Below are 9,255 nucleotides of genomic sequence, written 5' to 3' on the forward strand. Positions count from 1 at the left end.
TAACAAATGTCACAAGTGGAACACATGTATTTGTGAGACTATCAGGCTACAGCAGATGCTGCAGTATCTGTCCTGCAGAAAGTAAATGGTCCAAAGAAACAGCTAAATCCTTTAATGTGCACTATTTCTCTTAGGTATTTACATGATTAACATTATGCTCCCCACATCACTCTAAGGTACAAAACATACTAACACCATTTGCCAGAAAGCATTAAAGGACTTACCTAAACCACCCTGTTGTACACTGCACGTTTCTTGCTCACATTTTTACTATCCTTTGCTACCTGAAAAGAAAAATGCTCAGCATCACTGGTAATTCTGCTTACACTTGCTCCAAGAAAGGAAGTTGCACCTAAGGAATAAGATAATTTGATTTCTCAAAAAGCCGTGAATTGACTTTGGTGCTGCTAAAACCCCAGAAACCTCCCATGAAGAAGAAAACTACAGGATACTGACTTAGTGCTTATGCTTGAGCAAAGGCTGTTCAATGTAACAGCAAAACTGTACACACTGAGGGGTTGGTAAACTGTCTTTAAACATTCATTTTCTCATATACCTTCATCATCCAGGCTATACCCACTTCTACAAAACCTTTTATCATGTCCCTTCTTGAATCCCATCTTCCCTCATTAGATTCACAACCACAACGTAATAAATAGCTTTAAGGGTAACTGCCATCCTCCACCTTGCATAACCTAACGAACCAACGAGAAAATTCTCTTTCAAATACATTTCAAATGCATCACGTTTCCCCTAGAATGAAAAACCAGACTGCAAGAACTGACTTGACATGCAGCTCTGGTTCACACCAAAAAGAAAATCCTCATGATTGTGAAGGAGAGAAAGTAGCATGTTTAAGCCACATACATAAACTCCCATATACCTTCAAGGAGAGCCCCCACAGAAAAAGGAAGACAACCACAAGTCAGAAGTGGTAACCAAGCCAAATCTCCTCTATAGCCACAGGAAAGGTGCAATTATAATTTAGCAACAAAACAGCAGCTCCTCCAGGCAACACTAAATCACAAACATCATATTGAGAAACAAAACACTCCTCCTTTCCCTCTGCCCTCAGGCTTATAATTAAAGGAAATTCAAAAGAGCTCTTCTTTAGTTCTATTGCTTGAAAACAATGAGCCCTGTTGAGTCAGGGAATACATAGCTAGCTCTTAACTTCCACCAGAAACTCCTTCTAGTCTGCCCTGAAAATGGATTCCAGACACAGAAGGCAATAGAAAATACATTTTTCTTTAAAAGTCAGATCAACAGATCTAACTTCTTAAAAGTGTGAGGAGCTTAAGTCTCATAAGAATTAAAATACCCTGATGGTGTTCAAAAGCTCGACGTTTTTAGAGAAAAGGGTAATTAGCAGTGAGGAGGGGCCTTAATCATCACTGAACTTAAAGAAAAGCTATTCATTATGGCCTGAGTGAAAGCAAAGAGTTGTCAGGAAGTATAATGACAAAATGAAGCCCCAAATGTGTTTCTGTTGAAACCACAGTCTTTAAATGTCTGCCTGAGTTATAACTGTTAAGCTCAGGGCTTATGTTTTGGAGGCACTCTACTGGTCCACTTGGATTGCTGGTGAAAATGCTCTCCATCTGCTGACTGGCCATTTCTGTCCTTCAGCTTGTGAGAGCCTGGTACCTGCTGGGGTTCATCCCAGTAACTTCCATAAGGACATTCAGTATATTGAGCAAATGCATCACATTCTAGGATAGGAATGAGCAGGAGCTAGAAGTCATGGTAGCTCTGCTGTAAAAGGCATTTATCATGCAAGACTCACACAGAGTCTGCCCAGTACTCACTGACTTCCAGGAAGGCTGTTCCTGATGGGGCTCCACCTGAAACCCATGAAGGGCAAGTGGAAAATTCTGGGAAAGCTTTATTCCAAAGCACAGAATGTTTTCCAGCAGAGGCAGATTACTTTCCATAGTGCATCACAGACAGATGTACAGTCAGTACAAGAGATTTTCTTTTAGAGTTACAGTAAGCTTTGCAATGGTATTCTGGCAACTCACTCAAAAACCTGTTTCCCTGTCAGTATACAGTCATCCCTATAAAGATGAGGTAAGCATTGCAAGTGCTCTGTTCAGAGGGGATGCAGTGTTACGTCCAGAACTGATAATATATCCTGGAGCTGTTTTGTTGCACTTAATTGTGTAACTACACCCATTCTGTTTGACAGACATGTTCATAGTAGCATGTAATCAGGAACAGCTCAGTGGAAAAGTAGCAGCTATAAAATCCCTAGAATATAATGAAGTAATGCAGGTTTTTAATGCAGAACAGCTTCATCATCCTGATTTTAGGAACAACACAAATTTGTTTCCAGAATTTCTTTTTAAAAACAGCTAAAGGAGAAAGCCTTGCATTCCCTAAAGCTCACCCACTTCTTTCCTCTCTTCCTCTGTGATTCAATCTAAGATACAGCCACTCTTTACTAACCATCCCACCCTTGGTATGCTCTGTGACTGCAGTGTTTAAGTTTTCACTGCCCCATGCCATCACTACGCTGCACAACAGAGCCCTTCAAACTGGATATGTAACCTCTGTGAACATATGCCACTTCTCAGTGAAAGACTGAAAAGGAAAAGGACTCCCCACTTGCAGCACTGTGTGCAGTTCTGGTGTCCTCAACATAAGAAGGACATGGAGCTGTTGGAGCAAGTGCAGAGGAGGCCACAAGGATGCTCAGGGGCTGCAGCACCTCCCCTATGGAGACAGGCTGAGAACACTGGGGCTGTTCAACCTGGAGAAGAGAAGCTGCGTGGAGACCTCAGAGCAGCTTCCAGTGTCTGAAGGGGGCTACAAGGATGCTGGAGAGGGACTCTTCATCAGGGACTGCAGCCACAGGACAAGGGGTGATGGGTTCAAACTGAAACAGGGAAAGTTCAGGTTAGATCTAAGGCAGAAGCTCTTCCCTGTGAGGGTGCTGAGGCACTGAGGGTGCCCAGAGAAGCTGTGGCTGCCCCATCCCTGGCAGTGTTCAAGGCCAGAGCCTTGGGCGACATGAGTCTAGTGTGAGGTGTCCCTGCCCATGGCAGGGGTTGGAACTGGGTCCTTTCCAACCCAAACCATTCTGTGATTCTATGATATGATTCTATGATTGCCAACAACTATTCAACCACCTTTTCTAGTGCACTGCCACACACAAAGGGCTGAATCTCTACTCCCATTTTCTAGTCAAAACTTTAGCTAAGCCTATCCAGAACCACCTGGAAATAATCTCAAATGAACTACTTAGTTAAAACTGGAATGAAAACATTCCTGTTTTAGATTCAGCTCAGATTAGTCTAGATTTACTTCAACACCTTTATCCTTCCAATGGAAAAAAAGATGAGTTCAAGAGCTTGTGCATGCTGATGCAGACACATCAGCCATATGGGGACAGAAGCTGGCATTCTCATTTTGCCTTTAGGCAATTTTAACCTACTTTATAACTCTTTCTTTGAGACCTTTATCTGGTGCTTACTGCATAATTCTTAGTGAATTTTTCTAGGCCTTTTACCTGCTCACAGTCACTAGCGGAGCAGAAGGTACTTGCTGATTGTTGTTGGTCCTTCTCAAAGAATACATGACCACAGAGGTTACAGAACATCCTCAGGATGTCCTTGACGCAGACGGACCTGACAACTGAAATAGAAATAAAACAGCATCCTCAGACGATTCTAGAGATAAACTACTTCTGTCATTGCTGTAGTTAAGAGAAAGGCTGTAACTTAAATGGCATCTCCAACATGATATTTATGCAATGATTAATTGTGGGGAATGCCACATTCCAGTGGGCGTAGAAACCATCCCCCCGGGTTTACTGGGAGAGTGCAGCACTGGAACAAGAGCACCATGGTCTTGCCTCCGGCTTGCTCTTGCTCTCAGCTTGAGAGCTGTTCTTTCACACAGCGCCGTGCAAAGAGAGGTTAAACCACGTCGCGGGCGCCCTGGCTGATGCCAAATAAAGGCAAACCGACGGCCCCGCACAAAGAAGCCTCTCTCCGTTTCCAGAGCTATAAATTCAGACGGAGCTATTGACCCCCATGACTCAGAGGCATGAGAAACCAGCACCCCAACCCCTGCTGCCCGCGGGGTGGGCAGCGCTGGACAGGGCCCGGGCTCTCTGCCCGCCCTCCCCTCCACCGGGGCAGCGAGAAGCCCCGTCCCACCCGGGCTCCTCACCTCTGCCGGCCGGCCCCTCATCTCCTCCGAGGATGAGGAGAGCCCTGGCCGAGGGACGAGAAAGGCCCGGGACCAGGCCGCAGCCTCCGCCGCAGCGGGAACCCCGGCCAGACCCTTCCCGGTTGCCAAGCAACCGCCGCCGGCTGCTGTAAACACCGCCACGCACGTGACGTGACGCAGCACGCACCGTAATTACGCATTACGTCATCTCTCCCCCCCACCTACCAAAGCCTATAAATAACCCGCGAGCGGCGGGGGGGGCGTGGCGCCGCGGTAACGTCACCGGTGACGCGTCCCCCCCACCCCGCCCTCACGCACGTCTATTTTTAATCCTTTGTTCCAAGTGCCCGCCCCACCGCCGGCCGCCGCGGGGTGACGCCATCCGCTTCCCGGAACGATGACGCGCCCGGCGACTGGGGGGGGGCTGCTGCTGGAATGCGCTCGGGGCTCCGCTGCCTTAAAGGGGCAGTGTCCCCGCCCCAAGGCGGGGGGCGGCCCTGACGGACGGGTGCAGCTGGCGTGGGGGGGGCTCGGAGCCGCCGCGCTCTGCCCCGCTCCAGCCCCTGAGGGGCAGCGGAGCCCGGTCCGTGCGCATCCGAAGCGCTGCGAGGGGTGCGGGCTGCAGATGCCGTCGGTCGGTGGGGTCCGGCCCGGTGCCGCCCCCTGAGCGGGGCCGGGCGGATGGGTTGGGGTCGGAGCCCAAGCGGGTGGCTGGGGTCTTTGCTCCCGGGGTTGGTGTTTAGCAGTGCTCCTACCCCACCGCGGAACAGCGGCCCGCCGCCGGGCCCTGCCGCATGGGCACCGGGGGACGAGCAGTGCCGCCGGGTCCTGCCCCAGAGCAGCAGCATCGCGCTGTGCCTCTGCTGGGCGACCCTCAGGTACACATCGTTAATAAAGAGACGCTAATTGGCAAAAGAAAACGTCCTCGGTGTACTCTTTATGTATTTCTATCTGAAACACAGCAGCGCCGAATACCGTAATAGGGGTTTTCTACCGATGCGTTAAGCATGAATGTGTTTGATGTGATAAAACCCAATTTTAACTCGCCCTCGAGCTAGTGTTGTCCATAGTAGGTTATCCCTGGAGCAGGGATGTGCTCCAAAATAAAGCCCCTCACTCAGTATAAGGTCGAGATGATGCTGTGGCGTCATATTTAGCTCATGGCTCGTAGGGAAATGTAGGGTGTTCTTAGTCACCTATGGCATGACCTTATATTCCCACTCAATTTAGTAACAACAGTTGGTTTCTTATGGGGCATGTGAGATTTAGTTTATTAACTTGAGTTTCTAGGCTAAGTGGGGAGAAAGAAAAGGCGTGAGATGAGAAGTGAGCAGATGAAGGGGAAGTGCTCAGAGGGATGGAGCTCCCAGGGAAATGTAAGTCTTGGCTCCTAAGCTTCTCAAATGGACATTAATGTAAATGTATGGTTACTTATGATAAAATACTTTGGATAGATGTGATTTTCCCCCTGACTTTTAAATTATCTGGTTATGATTTTCATCTTGGCTTTTGCCTTTTGTTTAGTTGTGAGCTTTTTGATTGAATAGCATAGTGGGATCTGTGGAATACTAAGCCTCTTGTGTTCAGAAAGTGATGTTTCATCCATCTGAAAGGAAAAGGACCCAAAAGCCTCCATTTACATTCAGATGGTATATCTTACTCCTATCATACAGATGGTATATCTTATTCACCAGGCTGGTATGTGGGATATTGATATATGTTTGAGCATGTAAAATCCTGGTAGGCAAATACCAGAATAACCTGCCTCTGTATATTATAGACAAGAAAAATGCTGCAGCTTGGCCCTGAGTGTGTCACAGATGTATGTCCCCTTATTGAGCTCTGGAATGAATCCTGCTCTTACTGTCCCTTCGGCTGCTGCAAGTTAGGATAAGTTATCTTACAAGGACATTTAGCTTGTTGAGGAGGTTCTGGCTTGGTGCATTAGGATCTAAAAGTGAGCTAAAAGGATGCTGTTTTTTTCTCTTACGTGGTCACTTGCATTAACTAAACCAAGGAAGAGGTAGAATTAATAAAACATCAGAGATGAGCGACTCTGAACTGTAATCTAATTCGGATGTCAATTTAAAGAAATCACTGCCGTTTGAACTAAATAATGAATGTCAAAAGCTGTTTGTGTGCAGAGGATACCTGTGATGTCTTGCTGGGAATGTTGTTCTTTAAAAATCCAGTATTTTTCATTCTTGCTCTTATAATAAACGATCAGGCAGGCTCTTCCCTTCGCAATCTTTATGTTCCGGTGAATCTGTCATGCAAGCTTCCCTGTGAGTCATTATCATAATTTCACATCACTCATTAAATGAAAGTTGTTTTTCCCCCCTAACTCCCCTAACCTACTTCTATCATGCCAACAGGAGCATTCAGAAACTGGCACTAAGGTGCAGCTCTCATGCGAGTTTTCTGTTTCCCCGTGACTCATTTGACATTAACATAATTATGTTACAGGAGTCAAAGTGATTTTCCAACTATGAGTAATGCACAATACTAGAGCGAATGTTTACAAGACACCGAGGCATATCAGCTAGCTGAAGTAACCAGCTGCTGATAACAGCTGAAGTAAGTTAGGGAATTAAAAAGACTTAGAACACAATTAGCCTTCTTTGGCGCTCGGTGCCATGCACAGCCGAGAGGTAGGTCATCAGCTCCGCGAGGAAGGATCCAGAAGCAGCACTGTGCCATAACGGGGAGAAGACTGAGCCCGTGGGTAGCTCGCATAAGAAGTCTTCATAGTTTTCTTCCCACTTGCATATTTATGGCAAAGTCGTGCTCGAATGAGAGCAGTGATCTTTTCAAGAAGCGGCTCTATTTACCAGGGTTCATTTCAAAACGCCACTGACACACATCCTCTCAGCCAGCAAAACAAGAGCAAAATGAAACAACAACAAAACTGATATTAGGTCATCTCACAGATATTTGGAGCTGTGAATAGCACAAAGGAAGAAAACCAAACAGGATAAGGCAAAATTGAGTCCTGGTACCATGATGAGATGTCTTTTCTCTGCAATAAAAATATCTATCTGCAGGCTGGGGGTAATGGTACAGAGGAAAATTGCAATGAATATGTTCTGAATAAATAGCAGAAAGGGTAACTACAAAGTGTGTAAGCCATAAGAAAAAAGTATAAAGACAAGATAAAATCTTAGTGGTGATGATTTGTTTCTGTTGTTCCCCCAAATCTGGACAAATTACTGACTCTCAGGATTTTTATTTCAAGTACTTTGACAAATAGGTTGAGTTTTTCTGGCTGCTCCTTTCACGAGTGGCTTTTGAGTGAAACTGGGGCACTTTCTGGTTAGAAGTCTGTCAAATATCCTTCCGATGAGGCCGTATCCTGTAATGTGCTGAGCACCCAGAACATCGCTGGTTTCATAAGAGCTGAGGACGCTTCGTTTCTCCTAGGATAAACCTAGAAGGTAGAAACCTAATTTTGAAATACCAACACAAAGTAGCTCCCATTTATTAAAGTATAGAACCAAAAATAACCAGTTAACAACTTCCCTATGAAATACCACAAGTGGGAAGGAGGGTCAAGTGCAGAAAGCACGTGCTGATAGCAGCACTGCCTGCAGAAAGCGTGTTTTCCAGGAGACAGATTCCAAGAATTCGGAACAAAATTCCACGTCACACCCGGTTCTTTATTTCATGAGAAAATCTGCTGAGGCCAGACGTGGCACGCTGGATTTACCATCACTGGCTCTCAGGGATGGGTGAGGACCAGAGCTGGTAATAAGGGTGTTCGTGGCTGAGGAAGCTGGAGGTGGGAAGCTTTGCCACAGTACCTTTGCCTTGGCATCACTCCCCATGTGCCAGGAGAGTCAAGGCTTGGAGGTTTCCTGTTTTCCCTGCTCTGGTTTTCATGCTGCACAAACATGGGCAAACTAGATCTGTTTCCTTCCATTTGCTCACCTTTTACTTGTTGTAACCTCTTACTTACTAGGGGTTGTAATGTACCTGCTGTGCAGAGATGGCTTTGGATGGCAACTGCTACTAAAGTATGAATGTACTTAATACATGGTGATAAAATCCCCCAGCAGAACCCAAACCAGACATAAACAGAACAATCCAAGCCCCATCAACAGAAATAAATTCCCATAGCACAATTTGGCAGTCTTAAATTTAATCTGATTTGCTGTAAGCTCATTCGGGACTGCAGTTTTATAACTATGAACGTCCACCTCCGTAGCATGCTGCTCCACTGGGTTCATGTCTATTTTCACTACTTTTAATTACCAACATCAACTACCAAAGCTCAGCTTTTTGTACTCATTTTAACAGAGCAAGTTCTTCCACTGCAGGTCTCTACTGGGTTATTCCTTATAGCAACACATAACAGGAGAGGTATATATAACAGTTCTGCTCAGCTCCGTACCGAGCTGAAGTCCCTGAATGAATCTGCCTTGAAAGCAGCATGCTCTGCATTTTCACCTCTTGCTTTCCAACTGATCTTTGGAGGGATTTTCTTCTTGCAATGATTTTCAGGGCAGCTGCACCCCGTGCTCCCCCCTTTTTCCTTCTTGGAGAAACCACCATTTGGATGTAACACCGATGCAGCATTCTGCAGTGATATACAACCTGTGCAGATTCCAAGTATTTAACCTTTGTTCCTTGCCGAAGCTTTGCAAATTAACTTAAAATAGCAAGAGTGAAATAGGCACCCAGGGACATTGACTGGAAGTAGCTGATAAAATCTCATGAGTGTTGCTGGCCCTTACTGGTTGGTTGGGGTTTGTTTTCAAGCTGAGCTTCCAAAACAGAATGTGCACAGACAGTTAGTGAGTTTATAAAATCATTGTGATTTTAGAAAGCAAGTAAAAGTAAGCAGATCCATCGGGATTTAGGTTGTGTTCTGGATCAGAGGAAAATTAGCTGATGGTATTTTTCTGACTTTTCAGAGTATGTATCTTGTAACAAGGCCCAGTGTTTCTATACTAACACCAGCTATCTTGGTGCCAACTGATAACATGTTGCTCTGAATTAGCACCAGAAAACAGAACTGGGAGCACATACCCATGCCAGCAGCAATGAAAATCGCTTCATCCCATTCCTTACCTGGATGAG

The 9,255-nt window shown here is 45.8% G+C and overlaps 1 long non-coding RNA gene across 1 annotated transcript; it reads right to left on the minus strand.

Annotated features, from left to right (window-relative positions):
* Positions 1–223: 223 nt before the first annotated feature.
* On the minus strand, positions 224–4,231 carry LOC133209655 (uncharacterized). Its single transcript, XR_009724718.1, has 2 exons — positions 4,177–4,231; positions 224–284 (listed from the first exon to the last, which is right to left on the minus strand). It is a non-coding gene; the product is annotated as an uncharacterized LOC133209655 (long non-coding RNA).
* Between the last annotated feature and the right edge of the window lie 5,024 nt (positions 4,232–9,255).

Source organism: Neopsephotus bourkii, unplaced genomic scaffold, assembly GCF_033783945.1.
Source record: "Neopsephotus bourkii isolate Nb327-2 ecotype Australia unplaced genomic scaffold, CSIRO-AGI_Nbou_v1 NB_354, whole genome shotgun sequence".
Taxonomy (NCBI): Eukaryota; Metazoa; Chordata; class Aves; order Psittaciformes; family Psittacidae; genus Neopsephotus; species Neopsephotus bourkii.